Consider the following 19,050-nt stretch of genomic DNA (forward strand, 5'->3'; position numbering starts at 1 on the left):
CCCAACATTGTCTGCCTTTTCTTGAATATTAGATATTATCTATTTTCTGATGATTTATTTTTTTTCTTCTTTTTGCTCTTGAGACTTCTTTAATTTCATTTTATCATTCTGCTATTTGCCTCTTTGAATTGTATTACTCCTACATGTGATTTTGCTTCTACTATAAATGGAGATGTTATCCTAATTTCAGTTTCAGTGTGGTTGTTTTTATTGTATTGATGTATTCTTCATATTTGTATTGTGAAGTTTTTTTATTCCTAAAATTGCTAAAATTCTATATCCCATCTTATCTTCTTCTGCTAGAGCCTTGAGAATGTTCTCAAAGAGGATCACATGATCTGTACACAATAATTTGACTTCTTAACTTTTTATTTACTTTTCCTGTCTAATTGATTTCTTACTTTTTATTCACTTCCTCTTTCTAATTGCTCTGAATAAAATTTCATTGAGTGCCTTTAAATGTGAGATCTGGTGAACAAGCACACCTCATCCTTAGTTCTGAATCTAGAGAAAATGTCATAGATTTTCCACCATTCAATATGCCCTTTACTTTGGATTTGGAATACACAGACTTTATAATACTACAGCAAGTTTCTGATGTCCTCTGTTTTAAAAACTTCTCATTAAAGACTGTTGAATTTTGTTAGAGGCTTCTTCTGTCCTGTATCTCTGAGGTATACTGCATTTCTTGATTTCCGTTGTTAAACCATTCATGAATTTTATTGTATATAATTATGGAAATATGTTGTTGAAATTGTTTTGCAGTATTTCATGAAGGTTTTTGCAAATATCTTCAAAATGAATATTATTAAATCTATTTCTTTCCCTTTTTTTATTATCCAAATTTCCTGTAAGTGTGATTTTACCTCATTGAATGCATTTTCCAGTTTCTTCCCTTTTATATCCCTTGTTATCTTTGGGGGAGCATCAGTGTTGGTTCTTATTGGAAGGTCTGAACCAATTCAGCCATGAATCTCTGTGGTCCTGAGCTTTTGCTTTTGGAAGGCTGATTATTACTAGTTCAATATAATTGCATGCTGCTTGTCTGTTTAGATTTTCAGTATCCTTTTGATTCTATTTTTGTATGACATAAATTTCTAGAACTCTATCCAATTCTTCTACATTTTCTACTTTTTATAATGTAAATTATCAAAATAGTGCTCTGGATTTCCCATTTATTAGCATTTAACTTTTTAATATAGTCCTTAATTGTCTTTGAATTTCGGAAATGTGTCTGTTGTAAGATCTATATTTGTGCCTGTAAATTTATTCCTTTGTATTTTCTTTCTCTTTACTCTTTATAGTGTCTAAGTGGTTAGATATGTTGTGTCTTTATTCTCAGTTTTAAGTATTCTTAGATACCATCCATGCTGTACTATTATTTACTCTAGAGGTGTTAGAATAGCTTTTATTTTTTATTGTATTGTTACTTTCTAATTTCATTCCATTATCTGATGGCATGCAAGGAACCACGTCTCATGTTTTTGATGTATTAACTGATGCTTTGTGGCCTCATATGTGGTCTGTTTTAGAAAATGATCTGTGCCCTTCAGAGAAGAAAGTGTATGTAAGACTTGCTCATTACAGTTACCATGTTTTTATCCTTTTTCCCTTTCTAGAATGTCCGTGAAGGGAAAGGAGAAGTTCCTAAATATTTTTGGCAATCCAGGAATGACGGTAATCTCTTTGAGACTGCTCATTTTTGTGCTGTTTATCAATTTGAAGTTAGAGAACATTTCATGAGTGTTTTACTTCTTTTTTTTCATAAAAGCAAAATTTGACAAAAATAAACACGGAAATCTAACCTTGCTAGACATCAGTGATTCTGATAATGAAGCAGAAAATGTAGTTTGGAACACTTGTGCAAAAAATATGAAAGTAAAGAGCTTGCATGATACTCCTCCTACTTCACGTGGCAAGAAGGTAAGATGCATTGTAAGACTTTTCCCAGGCCCTGTTAACATATCATCTCCCATATCCTCATAATGGTGTCATTGATTCTAGAAAAAACTAGTTCCTACTAGTTCACCATAGCACATAAGCACAGCACCAAGAAAGTCATGTGTGCCAGGACTGTGATTCGTAGAAGTTTTGACGTGTAATCAGTGGTTAGGAATGCTCTTTCAGAAGGAAATAAGTAGAGAGAAAACCAAATGAATACCTAGGTGAATCTGAATGTGAGAAAGGAGAAAAGTGGGAATTTTTCTTGGAAGAAGAATGATATAATTATTTAGATTGAGAGAGTGGAGACAAAGAAGTACTACAAACACAACAAGAAGAGTGAAGTTAAGGATAGCTGGAACTGTAGAATAGATTCATCTGAAACACTTGAAATGCATTTTAATTAAAAAGTGAAAGAAATATAATTCTCACTTCTTTCAAATCTATGAAATACTTGTGTAGTTCCAATGTGCAGAGTTGTGTGAGTGGAATACTGGAATCAGTGAAGATCTTACCATGTGTAACAATTAAGTGGACAAGTCAGGCAGGGAGAGAGCCAGCCTCATAAAAATGTAGCAGGAGAATATTGTGGACAGAGAGAACATCTGTTTACCATTCTTCTTCTCACATTGTGGAGTGGCAGGATCACAGGTGTTAGAAAACATGACCGAAGTCATTTTGTGATTCTAAAATATACAAACATATGCATAAATATAACTACACATATTACTTAATCAATTTCTTCACTTCCTAACTTATTGAGATTTGGAATAATTATTTTATCTGAGCAGTAATGAATTATAGATTGAAAATGATTAAGATGGTCAATGTTTTGGGACAGTGCACATTGGTTTTACAGAATAGAGGGTTTCACTGTGGTATACTTGCATACGTGTATAAGTCAGTTTGAAGCAGGTCACTCACAAAATATTATTCTATGTGTTCTTTTTTTAAATATAAGACATCCTAACATAAAACTAGTAGATTTCTCATTCATTGCCATTTAATGTTCCTTAGTAGTATCAAGTGGTCCTCTGGATTTCAAAAAACTGTTGGTTATAAGAACCACATTTTGGATAGTAAATTATTTCACTTGTATCTTCTGTCTCTCTCCTTTGGTTACTTTGGTTCAGATTTATAAGACTTGTTTCTCTTCTCAAAAACACAACTCTCTTTTTCATTCATATTCTTTTTCATTCCTTTGGCATGAATATGTATCATTTGTTCATTTGTCCTGGATTTGCAGTGGGATTGTTCTTGTTTCCCTAAGACCTCGAGATTCATCTCTAGGCTATATATTTGAGATCCCTCTGATAAGGTAGTTAGCCTTATAAGATATGTAGCCTTATCACTTATATAGTTGAGATCCCTCTGATAAGGTATGTAGCCTTATAAGGTATGTAGCCACGTTTATACTTTTCGTCTTTGACTGCATTCATTGTGTGTAGCAGACACTGGGATGTGTTTTTCTTTTCAGTTGATTCTAATGATCTATTAATCTTTTTGCTGATTTCTTGGAGGACTGATTCTTCATGCCAAAGTGTACATGGCTCATTGTCTTGTGATTGTGCTCTTTCTGTCCCTTTTTTTGGTGTGCATTTGAAATGTTATTTGAATGGCATCTGATAATATGAAAGGAATCACTTTGATTGTGGTGTGTACTTGCTAAGAATTGTCTTCATGACCTATATGGAGTCTGTTTTAGAGCAAATTCCATAAGAAGCCTGAGTACAGCACTTTTTTTTCTGAGGAAGTATTCCACAGACACCTGTAATGTCCTCTGGATCTAAAAGTACAGTTGAATTCTGTAGGAATGGATGATATTTTGTCTGAGCGAAATACCTCTTAGTGAGTTTGGCAGAGTGAAGTGACCCAAACTTGTGTTACAGGGCCCCTGTGTCCCTTTCCTTGGAGCAGTTTGTGGCTGATGTAATTGGAGGCATTGGTGTTCCAGGCACAGTCCTTTACCATTCTTTGTCACCTCTGGCTAATGGAGGGAGGGTTGAAGTCTGCTGTAGCAAATATGACAATAGCTATTGCTCCTTGCTGTTGGCATCCATCAGCATGAAATGCAAATACTATTTTCCATTCTTTTGATCTCTGCAACTCTGTGCATGTGAAGTACATTTTCTGCTGACAATATGCATTTGAGTCTTGATTTCTTCACTCAATATTCCATGCAGTGCCTTTAATTGAAGAATCAATCTCATTTATATTTGGTATGAATGATGAGAGGAACATGTTACTTGGTGCCATTTTGCTTCATTTGATTTCTGTTGGAGTCAGTCATAATTCACATTGCTTACGTATATTAAGATTTATTCATTCCCATGCTCCACACTGTCTGATTTTAATGTTCTTCTTTCACATGTAGGATTGTCTGAGTACTTTCAAGATTGCTTCCTTAGTGCCCCTGTATTACTTTTAGTATTCTCTTAGCAATTGAGTTATGGGTGTTAACTGCGTAGTGTGCTCCTTTTCTCAATTGCTTTTTTGTTCTAAAATTTTCTGGTGAACATTTAAAATCTTCTAAGTACAGAATCATGTCGTAGTAAAACCACACTACTTTTAGCTGCTGGTTTCCTATATAAAATACTTCCTTCTTCTCCTTGGCCTAATAGCGCTGGCTAGAGTGACACAGAATGTTTTGAAAGAAATGATAAAAGGGGGCATCTCTGTCTTGTTTCAGGTCTAAGAAACATGGTTTGTGTTGTCTCAGTTTTGAATGAGATTGACCTCGCGTTTACCGTAAAAAGCTTTTACTATCACTTGTTTTTCTTGTGTTTTGAACCCTTATTTTGAGAAATACTTATCCTGCCTCTATTGAGAATACCTAAGGTTCTGGTCTCTGTGTGTGTTGGTATGGTGAATGGCGTCTGTTGGTTTCCATCTGTGGAGCCAAAGTTGTATCCCTAGATGAAACACATGGGATTGTGGTTTCCTATCTTTTTCTTCTGCTTTGGGAAGTGAATTGCCCACATTTGATTAAGATCTTCTGCATTTATTTTCATAAAAATTATTGGCCTCAAGTTTTATATCCTCATGTGTCTTTAACTGATTTTGGAATCCTGGGGATGCAGCATTCATACAATGAGGCTGGCCGGTTCCCTTCATTTTCCATAAATGGAATGTTTTGAGGGGGGGTGGTTTCGATTAACTCTTTTTAAAAGGTCTGGTTGAACCAGGACAAGGCTTCATTGGGTCCTGGGATTTGCTTTGCTGGTAGGCTTTGGAGCATATCTTCAATTTCATGGCTTGATTTCGATCTATTTGAATCTGTGATGTGCATTTGGGTAGGCAATGCGAATATAAGTTTCCCAAATAGTTTCTGATTATCCTCTCCATTTCATTGTGCTCCATGGTGATTGTTCCTTTTCATCCCAAATTTCAGAAAATTGAGTCTTGTAGTTCTGTCTCTGTATAGTATGCATAAACTTTGATCAAACATATGGTTGGTTTCAAAGAACCAAGTTTGTATATTGTTGATTTTGTTGAAACTTTGTTGTTTTCATTTCTTAAAGTTTGGTTCTGATTTGAATTATTTGCCATCTAGGGCTGCTTTCAGTGTTGATTTTTTCTTTCTCCATGGCCTTGAAATGTAATGGGAGGTTTGTGTTTGGGAGATTTTCTGTTCTCTTAAGGAATAAGATCAGGGCTCTGAACCTTCTTCTCTGAACCACGTTCCGAGTATCCCTGGGTTGTGGATAGGTTGTGTGGCGGTTCTTCTCAGTAACCTTGAAGTATTGTTTATTTAATCTCTCGTGTCTTCTGCTCTCCAGTAGTTGATCACTCAGTGGAGGGGGTTTGAGGGGCTCCTGTGTTTTTATTCTACTGTTGATTTCTGATTTCATTGCATAAAAGACTGATGGAACGCCAGACATTCTCCCTAATTTTTTTTCTGTGAAATAATCCTTGCTTTGTGGCATCAGATGTGGTATGTTTCAGAAAACTATCTCTCTGCTTCTGAGAAGAAAGTGTCTTTATAGTGCTTGCTAATTCCTGGCATCCTATGTTTTTCCTCCCAGAATGCCCCTGAAGAAAAAGAGGAAGTATGTGAAAATTTCTGGCAATCCAGGAATCATGGTAATGTCTTTGGAGACTGCCAAATGTGCTATTGATTGACTTACAGTTACACAGAGTTTCATGTCTTTTTTACTTTGACTTCTTCCCATAACAGGTAAAATCGACCTGGAGAAACAAGAACACCAAGCCTTGCTGAACAACAATCATTCTGAGAGTGAAAGAGAACATGTGGTTTCCACCTACGGTTTAATACATACCACCAAGAAGGGCTTGCGTGATGCTACCCCTTCATCACCTGACCCCAAAGTAAGCCATGTTTTAATACTTGTTTCTTGTCCCCTGGCCACATCTTTGATTTCTTCTTCTGTTTCTTGTTGGATTATTTTTAGCATATCATCTCTTATATCCTCATAATGGTGACAGTGATCCCACACAGAGTGCCCCTAACTCAGGGTCACAAAAGAAAATAAATGTCTCACCAGGAGAGGCATAAGGACATGATTGTGCTTTGTGGGAGTCAAGAACTGTCAGGCCTGCGAATGTGGAATAAAGAACTAGAAAGCAAAGCCAATAAATACCTACTGGAAGCTAGAAGAGAGATTTTCATGAGACCCAATAAACCACTGTTTGAGTGCTGACTAGACTTTTTTCAGTCAAGAGTGGGCATTGGTACAGCTGGGCCCTTTTGAGTTTCAGGAGTCAGCTCCATTCTGATTTCCATAGTGGATGTAGTAATAAGCATCCTCACCAACAATGTTGAAGCATTTCTATTTCCACAATATCAATAATGTATATTATTTGTGTTCTCAACATTGCCTTCCCGAATGGGGTAAGATGGACTCGCTGGTGAAATTTGATCTGCATGTCCCTCATGTGTGAAGACTGGGATTGTTAGGACCTTGAGGAGCTGAGCGATCATCCATGTTCCTTTGTGTACTTCGTGATCATGTGCCATTGGGTAAATGGGTGGTTTGTCTTCCCACAGCTCAGTACCTTTAGCTGTTTATATATTTAGTATGCCAATCCACTGTCCAAGAGAAACTGGCAAAAACTCATCTCCTAGGCTATATGCCTTCTCCTCACCCTGTGAGTGGTTTTCTTTGCTGTTCTGCAGATTGAATTTGGATGCACTCATGTTTACCTCTTCTTGGGAGCACGTTCTCACGTGCAATATTCCTCTTCCTAAAGTCTTATTTGATGCCTCTATTCGGAGGTGTTTTCCCTGTATTTCTTCCAATGTCTACCATGTTTCTCATTTATTATATCTAGGTTTGTTATCCCTCTTGTGTTGTGTTGTGCATAAGGAGAAACAGAAACCTAGTTTCACTCTTCTTGGTATGGATATCCAGTTTGCCCAATTACATCCGTTGATTTGCTTTTGCATTGGATTAAACATGTACATGATAGTTGGGATCCTGAGGACATATTCATACATGTATTTTGTTTTACACCATTCAAAACCTGGTTCCTTCCTCTTATTTCCCTGCACCCTCAACTGGGTCTAATCTACTGGTCTAACTATTATTCATTCATTTAATTAGTAGTTTTTGATAGATATATATTGAATTGCAATTCACCATGACATAATTTCAGGCTTGTAGAGAATTTTCCTCAACATTCCCTCCACTACCCTATCTCTTGTGTCCTCCCAAAGATCTTTTTCTGCTCTACTAGGCTTTGCTTTCACTTCAGGATATCCGTGCCTACCTTGTTCCTAGTAGGTTGCTTTACCTTCAGCCTTGATTGGAATCTTTTCAATGCTCCATATTCTCCTATGACTTATTTAATTGATTCTTCACTTCCTTCCTTGCATCAAAAATGTTATAAGTTCATTCTTCAACATATGCTAAAACTTGTTCGTGTATATACGCCTCATTGTATCATCCATTCAATATGTCACTGCTGGTAAGGTTTATGCGGCTACACACATTGATACACTTGTGTCCCTGCTGGTCAGCTGAACACAAGAGAGGCGTGGATATGCAGATCCTGGGGTGGTTCCATAGCATGTTTTTGGAAGAATCTCCATAGTGCTTCCCACAGTGGTTTCCCTAATGTGTGGTTGCCCTGTTATCTATTGTTTTGCATCTCTGGAGCCCAAATTTCATCCCAAGATGAATCTCATGGGATCCTAATGGTGTCCTATCTTTTTCCTGTACTTTGGTAAGTGAATTCTCAATGTTTTACTAAGATCTTCTGCATTTATTTTCATGAGGATGATTGGCCTCAAGTTTTTTTTCCTGATTGGTCTTTGTCTGGTTTTGGAATTGGGGTGATGTGGCCTTAATACAATGAGTCTCTCCGGGTTCCCTCCATAATTTTTAATGGAATGGTTTCAGGGGATTTCCCATTAACTCTTTATAAAAGGACTGGTTTAAGTCAGCTCAGCTTCCATCAGGTCCTGGACTTTCCTTTATTGGTAGGGTTCAGTGTATCTTCAATTTCATTGCTTGATTCTGATCTGTGTAAATTTCTGATGTGCATTTGGGTCTGCAATGCTGGTTTAAGTTTCCGAAATAGTTTCTGATTATCCTCTGTGTTTCATTGTGCTCCCTGATGATCAATCCTTTTCATTCCAAATTTCAGGAAATTGACTCTTCTCCTCCTGACTTTGGATTGTGTGCATAAAGTTTGATCAAATTTACATTTGGTTTCAGAGAACCAAGTTGGTATATTGTTGATTTTGTTGTAATCTTGTTGTTTCCATTTCTTAAAGTTTGGTTCTGATTTCAATTATCTGCCATCAAGGACTGCTTTCAGTGTTGATTTCTTTTTCTATGGCCTTGAAATATAATTGGAGGTTTGTGTTTGGGAGATATTCTGTTCTCTTAAGGAATAAGATCAGGGCTCTGAAGCTTCTTCTCTGAACCACGTTCCGAGTATCCCTGGGTAGTGGATACGTTGTGTGGCTCTTCTCAGTAACCTTGGAGTATTGTTTATTCCATCTCTCGTGTCTTCTGCTCTCCAGTATTTGATCACTCAGTCGAGGGGGCTTGAGGGGCTTCTGAGTTTTTATTCTCCTGTTGATTTCTAATTTCATTGCATACAAGTCTAATAGAACACAAGGCATTCTCCCTAATTATTTCCTATGAACTGATCCTTGCATCAGATATGATGTATTTCAGAAAACTATCTCTGTGCTTCTGAGAAGAAAGTGTCTTTATAGTGCTTGCTAATTCGTGGCATCCTGTGTTTTTCCTTCCCAGAATGCCCCTGAAGAAAAAGAGGAAGTATGTGAAAATTTCCGGCAATCCAGAAATCATGGTAATATCTTTTGAAGACTGCCAAATGTGCTATTAATTGTCTTACAATTACACAGAATTTCATGTCTTTTTTACTTTGACTTATTCCCATAACAGGAAAAATGGACCTCAAGAATCAAAAACACCCAGCCTTGCTGAACAACAATCATTCTGAGAGTGAAAGAGAATCTGTGATTTCCACCTACGGTTTAATACATAGCACCGAAAAGGTCTTGCGTGATGCTACCCTTTCATCACCTGACCCCAAAGTAAGCCATGTTTTAATACTTGTTTCTTGTCCCCTGGCCACGTCTTTGATTTCTTCTTCTGTTTTTTGTTGGTTTGTTTTTACCATGTCATCTCTTATATCCTCATAATGGTGACAGTGATCCTACACAGAGGGCCCCTAACTCAGGGTCACAAAAGAAAATAAGTGTCTCACCAGGAGAGGCATAAGGACAGGATTGTGCTTTGTGGGAGTCAAGAACTGTCAGGCCTGCGAATGTGGAATAAAGAACTAGAAAGCAAAGCCAATAAGGAGCCATTGGAAGCTGGAAGAGAGATTTTCATGAGCCCAAATAAACCACTGTTTGAGTGCTGACTAGACTTTTTCAGTCAAGAGTAGGCATTGGTACAGCTGGGCCCTTTTGAGTTTCAGGAGTCAGCTCCATTCTGATTTCCATAGTGGATGTAGTAATAAGCATCCTCACCAACAATGTTGAAGCATTTCTATTTCCACATGATCACCAATGTGTATTATTTGTGTTCTCAACATTGCCTTCCCGAATGGGGTAAGATGGACTCGCTGGTGAAATTTGATCCGCATGTCCCTCATGTGTGAAGACTGGGATTGTTAGGACCTTGAGGAGCTGAGCGATCATCCATGTTCCTTTGTGTACTTCGTGATCATGTGCCATTGGGTAAATGGGTGGTTTGTCTTCCCACAGCTCAGTACCTTTAGCTGTTTATATATTTAGTATGCCAATCCACTGTCCAAGAGAAACTGGCAAAAACTCATCTCCTAGGCTATATGCCTTCTCCTCACCCTGTGAATGGTTTTCTTTGCTGTTCTGCAGATTGAATTTGGATGCACTCATGTTTACCTCTTCTTGGGAGCACGTTCTCACGTGCAATATTCCTCTTCCTAAAGTCTTATTTGATGCCTCTATTCGGAGGTGTATTCCCTGTATTCCTTCCAATGACTGCCATGTTTCTCATTTGTTATATCTAGGTTTGTTATCCCTCTTGTGTTGTGTTGTGCATAAAGAGAAACAGACACCTAGTTTCACTCTTCTTGGTATGGATATCCAGTTTACCCCATTCCATCCGTTGTTTTGCTTTTGCATTGGATTAAACATGTACATGATAGTTGGGTTCCAGTGGACATATTCATAGATGTATTTTTTTTTTTACACCATTCAGACCCTGGTTCCTCCCTCTCATTTCCCTGCACCCTCAACTGGCTCTAATCTACTGGTCTATCTACCATTCATTCATTTATTTAGTGGTTTTTGATAGATATATATGGAATTGCCATTCACCATGATATAATTTCAGGCTTGTCGAGAATTTTCCTCAACATTCCCTCCACTACCCTAACTCTTGTGTCCTCCCAAAGACCTTTTTCTGCTCTACTAGGCTTTGCTTTCACTTCAGGATATCCATGCCTACCTTGGTCCTAGTAGGTTGCTTTACCTTCAGCCTTGATTGGAATCTTTTCAATGCTCCATATTCTCCTATGACTTATTGAATTGAGCATGGGATTCTCCGCATCCTTCCTCTCATCGAAAATGGTATAAGTTCATTCTTCAACATATGCTAAAACTTGTTCGTGTATATACGCCTCATTGTACCATCCATTCAATATGTCGCTGCTGGTAAGGTTTATGCGGCTACACACATTGATACACTTGTGTCCCTGCTGGTCAGCTGAACACAAGAGAGGTGTGGATATGCAGATCCTGGGGTGGTTCCATTGCTTGTTTTTGGAGGAATCTCCGTAGTGCTTCCCACAGTGGTTGCTCTAATGTGTGGTTGCCCTAATGTGTGGTTGCCCTATCGTCTGCTGTTTTGCATCTCTGGAGCCCAAATTGCATCCCAAGATGAATCGCATGGGATCCTAGTGGTGTCCTATCTTTTTCCTGTGCTTTGGTAAGTGAATTCCCGATGTTTTACTAAGATCTTCTGCATTTGTTTGCATGAGGATGATTGGCCTCAAGTTTTGTTTCCTGATGGGTCTTTGTCTGGTTTTGGAATCGGGGCGATGCGGCCTTCCTAGAATGTGTCTCTCCGGATTCCCTCCATTTCTTTATAATGGAATGGTTTCAGGGGTTTCCCATTAACTCTTTATAAAAGGACTGGTTGAAGTGGGCTCAGCTTTCATCAGTTCCGTGGCTTTCCTTTGTTGGTAGGGTTCAGCATATCTTCAATTTCATTGCTTGATTTGGATCTGTTTAATTTTCGGATGTGCATTTGGGTCTGCAATGCTGGTATAAGTTTCCCAAATAGTTTCTGATTATCCTCTGTATTTCATTGTGCTCCCCGGCGATCGATCCTTTTCATTCCAAATTTCAGGAAATTGAGTCTTGTCCTCCTGTCTTTGGATAGTGTGCATAAAGTTTGATCAAATTTACGTTTGATCAAATATCAAACCAAGTTTGTATATTGTTGATTTTGTTGGAACTTTGTTGTTTCCATTTCTTAAAGTTTGGTTCTGATTTGAATTATTTGCCATCAAGGGCTGCTTTCAGTGTTGATTTCTTCTTTCTCCATGGCCTTGAAATGTAATGGGAGGTTTGTGTTTGGGAGATTTTCTGTTCTCTTAAGGAATAAGATCAGGGCTCTGAACCTTCTTCTCTGAACCACGTTCCGAGTATCCCTGGGTTGTGGATAGGTTGTGTGGCTCTTCTCAGTAACCTTGAAGTATTGTTTATTCCATCTCTCGTGTCTTCTGCTCTCCAGTAGTTGATCACTCAGTGGAGGGGGCTTGAGGGGCTCCTGTGTCTTTATTCTACTGTTGATTTCTGATTTCATTGCATAAAAGTCTGATGGAACGCCAGGCATGCTCCCTAATTTTTTCCTATGAACTGATCCTTGCTTTGTGGCATCAGATGTGGTGTGTTTCAGAAAACTACCTCTGTGCTTCTGAGAAGAAAGTGTCTTTATAGTGCTTGCTAATTCCTGGCATCCTGTGTTTTTCCTTCCCAGAATGCCCCTGAAGAAAAAGAGGAAGTATGTGAAAATTTCCGGCAATCCAGGAATCATGGTAATGTCTTTGAAGACTGCCAAATGTGCTATTGATTGACTTACAGTGACACAGAGTTTATGTGTGTTCATGTGTGTTTGACTTTGACTTCTTCCCAAAACAGGTAAAATCGACCTCGGGAAACAAGAACAGCGAGCCTTGTTGGACAACAATCATTCTGAGGTTGAAAGAGAACATGTGGCTTCCACCTCCCGTTTGGTGCATGCCACCAAGAAGGGCTTGTGTGATGCTACCCCTTCATCACCTGACCCCAAAGTAAGCCATGTTTTAATACTTGTTTCTTGTCCCCTGGCCACATCTTTGATTTCTTCTTCTGTTTCTTGTCGGTTTGTTTTTAGCATATCATCTCTTATATCCTCATAATGGTGACAGTGATGCTACACAGAGGGCCCCTAACTCAGGGTCACAAAAGAAAATAAGTGTCTCACCAGGAGAGGCATAAGGACAGGATTGTGCTTTGTGGGAGTCAAGAACTGTCAGGCCTGCGAATGTGGAATAAAGAACTAGAAAGCAAAGCCAATAAGGAGCCATTGGAAGCTGGAAGAGAGATTTTCATGAGCCCAAATAAACCACTGTTTGAGTGCTGACTAGACTTTTTCAGTCAAGAGTAGGCATTGGTACAGCTGGGCCCTTTTGAGTTTCAGGAGTCAGCTCCATTCTGATTTCCATAGTGGATGTAGTAATAAGCATCCTCACCAACAATGTTGAAGCATTTCTATTTCCACATGATCACCAATGTGTATTATTTGTGTTCTCAACATTGCCTTCCTGAATGGGGTAAGATGGACTCGCTGGTGAAATTTGATCCGCATGTCCCTCATGTGTGAAGACTGGGATTGTTAGGACCTTGAGGAGCTGAGCGATCATCCATGTTCCTTTGTGTACTTCGTGATCATGTGCCTTTGGGTAAATGGGTGGTTTGTCTTCCCACAGCTCAGTACCTTTAGCTGTTTATATATTTAGTATGCCAATCCACTGTCCAAGAGAAACTGGCAAAAACTCATCTCCTAGGCTAAATGCCTTCTCCTCACCCTGTGAATGGTTTTCTTTGCTGTTCTGCAGATTGAATTTGGATGCACTCATGTTTACCTCTTCTTGGGAGCACGTTCTCACGTGCAATATTCCTCTTCCTAAAGTCTTATTTGATGCCTCTATTCGGAGGTGTATTCCCTGTATTCCTTCCAATGACTGCCATGTTTCTCATTTGTTATATCTAGGTTTGTTATCCCTCTTGTGTTGTGTTGTGCATAAAGAGAAACAGACACCTAGTTTCACTCTTCTTGGAATGGATATCCAGTTTACCCCATTCCATCCATTGTTTTGCTTTTGCATTGGATTAAACATGTACATGATAGTTGGGTTCCAGTGGACATATTCATAGACGTATTTTTTTTTTTACACCATTCATACCCTGGTTCCTCCCTCTCATTTCCCTGCACCCTCAACTGGCTCTAATCTACTGGTCTATCTACCATTCATTCATTTATTTAGTGGTTTTTGATAGATATATATGGAATTGCCATTCACCATGATATAATTTCAGGCTTGTCGAGAATTTTCCTCAACATTCCCTCCACTACCCTAACTCTTGTGTCCTCCCAAAGACCTTTTTCTGCTCTACTAGGCTTTGCTTTCACTTCAGGATATCCATGCCTACCTTGGTCCTAGTAGGTTGCTTTACCTTCAGCCTTGATTGGAATCTTTTCAATGCTCCATATTCTCCTATGACTTATTGAATTGAGCATGGGATTCTCCGCATCCTTCCTCTCATCGAAAATGGTATAAGTTCATTCTTCAACATATGCTAAAACTTGTTCGTGTATATACGCCTCATTGTACCATCCATTCAATATGTCACTGCTGGTAAGGTTTATGCGGCTACACACATTGATACACTTGTGTCCCTGCTGGTCAGCTGAACACAAGAGAGGCATGGATATGCAGATCCTGGGGTGGTTCCATTGCTTGTTTTTGGAGGAATCTCCGTAGTGCTTCCCACAGTGGTTGCTCTAATGTGTGGTTGCCCTAATGTGTGGTTGCCCTATCGTCTGCTGTTTTGCATCTCTGGAGCCCAAATTGCATCCCAAGATGAATCGCATGGGATCCTAGTGGTGTCCTATCTTTTTCCTGTGCTTTGGTAAGTGAATTCCCGATGTTTTACTAAGATCTTCTGCATTTGTTTGCATGAGGATGATTGGCCTCAAGTTTTGTTTCCTGATGTGTCTTTGTCTGGTTTTGGAATCGGGGCGATGCGGCCTTCCTAGAATGTGTCTCTCCGGGTTCCCTCCATTTCTTTATAATGGAATGGTTTCAGGGGTTTCCCATTAACTCTTTATAAAAGGACTGGTTGAAGTGGGCTCAGCTTTCATCAGTTCCGTGGCTTTCCCTTGTTGGTAGGGTTCAGCGTATCTTCAATTTCATTGCTTGATTTGGATCTGTTTAATTTTCGGATGTGCATTTGGGTCTGCAATGCTGGTATAAGTTTCCCAAATAGTTTCTGATTATCCTCTGTATTTCATTGTGCTCCCCGGTGATCGATCCTTTTCATTCCAAATTTCAGGAAATTGAGTCTTGTCCTCCTGTCTTTGGATAGTGTGCATAAAGTTTGATCAAATTTACGTTTGATCAAATATCAAACCAAGTTTGTATATTGTTGATTTTGTGGGAACTTTGTTGTTTCCATTTCTTAAAGTTTGGTTCTGATTTGAATTATTTGCCATCAAGGGCTGCTTTCAGTGTTGATTTCTTCTTTCTCCATGGCCTTGAAATGTAATGGGAGGTTTGTGTTTGGGAGATTTTCTGTTCTCTTAAGGAATAAGATCAGGGCTCTGAACCTTCTTCTCTTCTCTGAACCACGTTCCGAGTATCCCTGGGTTGTGGATAGGTTGTGTGGCTCTTCTCAGTAAGCTTGAAGTATTGTTTATTCCATCTCTCGTGTCTTCTGCTCTCCAGTAGTTGATCACTCAGTGGAGGGGGCTTGAGGGGCTCCTGTGTCTTTATTCTACTGTTGATTTCTGATTTCATTGCATAAAAGTCTGATGGAACGCCAGGCATGCTCCCTAATTTTTTCCTATGAACTGATCCTTGCTTTGGTGCATCAGATGTGGTGTGTTTCAGAAAACTATCTCTGTGCTTCTGAGAAGAAAGTGTCTTTATAGTGCTTGCTAATTCCTGGCATCCTATGTTTTTGCTTCCCAGAATGCCCCTGAAGAAAAAGAGGAAGTATGTGAAAATTTCCGGCAATCCAGGAATCATGGTAATGTCTTTGAAGACTGCCAAATGTGCTATTGATTGACTTACAGTGACACAGAGTTTATGTGTGTTCATGTGTGTTTGACTTTGACTTCTTCCCAAAACAGGTAAAATCGACCTCGGGAAACAAGAACAGCGAGCCTTGATGGAAAACAAGCATTCTGAGACTGAAAGAGAACATGTGGCTTCCACCTCCCGTTTGGTGCATGCCACCAAGAAGGGCTTGCGTGATGCTACCCCTTCATCACCTGACCCCAAAGTAAGCCATGTTTTAATACTTGTTTCTTGTCCCCTGGCCACATCTTTGATTTCTTCTTCTGTTTCTTGTTGGTTTGTTTTTAGCATATCATCTCTTCTATCCTCATAATGGTGACAGTGATCCTACACAGGGGGCCCCTAACTCAGGGTCACAAAAGAAAACAAGTGTCTCACCAGGAGAGGCATAAGGACAGGATTGTGCTTTGTGGGAGTCAAGAACTGTCAGGCCTGCGAATGTGGAATGAAGAACTAGAAAGCAAAGCCAATAAGTAGCCACTGGAAGCTGGAAGAGAGATTTTCATGAGCCCAAATAAACCACTGTTTGAGTGCTGACTAGACTTTTTCAGTCAAGAGTGGGCATTGGTACAGCTGGGCCCTTTTGACTTTCAGGAGTCAGCTCTATTCTGATTCCCATAGTGGATGTAGTAATAAGCATCCTCACCAACAATGTTGAAGCATTTCTATTTCCACATGATCATCAATGTGTATTATTTGTGTTCTCAACATTGCCTTCCCGAGTGGGGTAAGATGGACTCGCTGGTGAAATTTGATCTGCATGTCCCTCATGTGTGAAGACTGGGATTGTTAGGACCTTGAGGAGCTGAGCGATTATCCATGTTCCTTTGTGTACTTCGTGATCATGTGCCATTGGGTAAATGGGTGGTTTGTCTTCCCACAGCTCAGTACCTTTAGCTGTTTATATATTTAGTATGCCAATCCACTGTCCAAGAGAAACTGGCAAAAAACTCATCTCCTAGGCTATATGCCTTCTCCTCACCCTGTGAATGGTTTTCTTTGCTGTTCTGCAGATTGAATTTGGATGCACTCATGTTTACCTCTTCTTGGGAGCACGTTCTCACGTGCAATATTCCTCTTCCTAAAGTCTTATTTGATGCCTCTATTTGGAGGTGTATTCCCTGTATTCCTTCCAATGACTGCCATGTTTCTCATTTGTTATATCTAGGTTTGTTATCGCTCTTGTGTTGTGTTGTGCACAAAGAGAAACAGACACCTAGTTTCACTCTTCTTGGTATGGATATCCAGTTTACCCCATTCCATCCGTTGTTTTGCTTTTGCGTTGGATTAAACATGTACATGATAGTTGGGTTCCAGTGGACATATTCATACACGTATATTTTTTTTACACCATTCAGACCCTGGTTCCTCCCTCTCGTTTCCCTGCACCCTCAACTGGCTCTAATCTACTGGTCTATCTACCGTTCATTCATTTATTTAGTGGTTTTTGATAGCTATATATGGAATTGCCATTCACCATGATATAATTTCAGGCTTGTAGAGAATTTTCCTCAACATTCCCTCCACTACCCTAACTCTTGTGTCCTCCCAAAGACCTTTTTCTGCTCTGCTAGGCTTTGCTTTCACTTCAGGATATCCATGCCTACCTTGGTCCTAGTAGGTTGCTTTACCTTCAGCCTTGATTGGAATCTTTTCAATGCTCCATATTCTCCTATGACTTATTGATTTGAGCATGGGATTCTCCGCATCCTTCCCCTCATCGAAAATGGTATCAGTTCATTCTTCAACATATGCTAAAACTTGTTCGTGTATATACGCCTCATTGTACCATCCATTCAATATGTCGCTGCTGGTAAGGTTCATGCGGCTACACACATTGGTACACTTGTGTCCCTGCTGGTCAGCTGAACACAAGAGAGGCGTGGATATCCAGATCCTGGGGTGGTTCCATTGCCTGTTTTTGGAGGAATCTCCGTAGTGCTTCCCACAGTGGTTGCTCTAATGTGTGGTTGCCCTAATGTGTGGTTGCCCTATCGTCTGCTGTTTTGCATCTCTGGAGCCCAAATTGCATCCCAAGATGAATCGCATGGGATCCTAGTGGTGTCCTATCTTTTTCCTGTGCTTTGGTAAGTGAATTCCCGATGTTTTACTAAGATCTTCTGCATTTGTTTGCATGAGGATGATTGGCCTCAAGTTTTGTTTCCTGGTGGGTCTTTGTCTGGTTTTGGAATCGGGGTGATGCGGCCTTCCTAGAATGAGTCTCTCCGGGTTCCCTCCTATTCTTTATAATGGAATGGTTTCAGGGGTTTCCCATTAACTCTTTATAAAAGGACTGGTTGAAGTGGGCTCAGCTTTCATCAGTTCCGTGGCTTTCCTTTGTTGGTAGGGTTCAGCGTATCTTCAATTTCGTTGCTTGATTTGGATCTGTTTAATTTTCGCATGTGCATTTGGGTCTGCAATGCTGGTATAAGTTTCCCAAATAGTTTCTGATTATCCTCTGTATTTCATCGTGCTCCCCGGTGATCGATCCTTTTCATTCCAAATTTCAGGAAATTGAGTCTTGTCCTCCTGTCTTTGGATAGTGTGCATAAAGTTTGATGAAATTTACGTTTGGTGTCAGAGAACCAAGTTTGTATATTGTTGATTTTGTTGGAACTTTGTTGTTTCCATTTCTTAAAGTTTGGTTCTGATTTGAATTATTTGCCATCAAGGGCTGCTTTCAGTGTTGATTTCTTCTTTCTCCATGGCCTTGATATGTAACGGGAGGTTTGTGTTTGGGAGATTTTCTGTTCTCTTAAGGAATAAGATCAGGGCTCTGAACCTTCTTCTCTGAACCACGTTCCGAGTATCCCTGGGTTGTGGATAGGTTGTGTGGCTCTTCTCAGTAACCTTGAAGTATTGTTTATTCCATCTCTCGTGTCTTCTGCTCTCCAGTAGTTGATCACTCAGTGGAGGGGGCTTGAGGGGCTCCTGTGTCTTTATTCTACTGTTGATTTCTGATTTCATTGCATAAAAGTCTGATGGAACGCCAGGCATGCTCCCTAATTTTTTCCTATGAACTGATCCTTGCTTTGTGGCATCAGATGTGGTGTGTTTCAGAAAACTACCTCTGTGCTTCTGAGAAGAAAGTGTCTTTATAGTGCTTGCTAATTCCTGGCATCCTGTGTTTTTGCTTCCCAGAATGCCCCTGAAGAAAAAGAGGAAGTATGTGAAAATTTCCGGCAATCCAGGAATCATGGTAATGTCTTTGAAGACTGCCAAATGTGCTATTGATTGACTTACAGTGACACAGAGTTTATGTGTGTTCATGTG

The sequence above is a fragment of the Ictidomys tridecemlineatus genome, chromosome 1 (assembly GCF_052094955.1).
Source record: "Ictidomys tridecemlineatus isolate mIctTri1 chromosome 1, mIctTri1.hap1, whole genome shotgun sequence".
Taxonomy (NCBI): Eukaryota; Metazoa; Chordata; class Mammalia; order Rodentia; family Sciuridae; genus Ictidomys; species Ictidomys tridecemlineatus.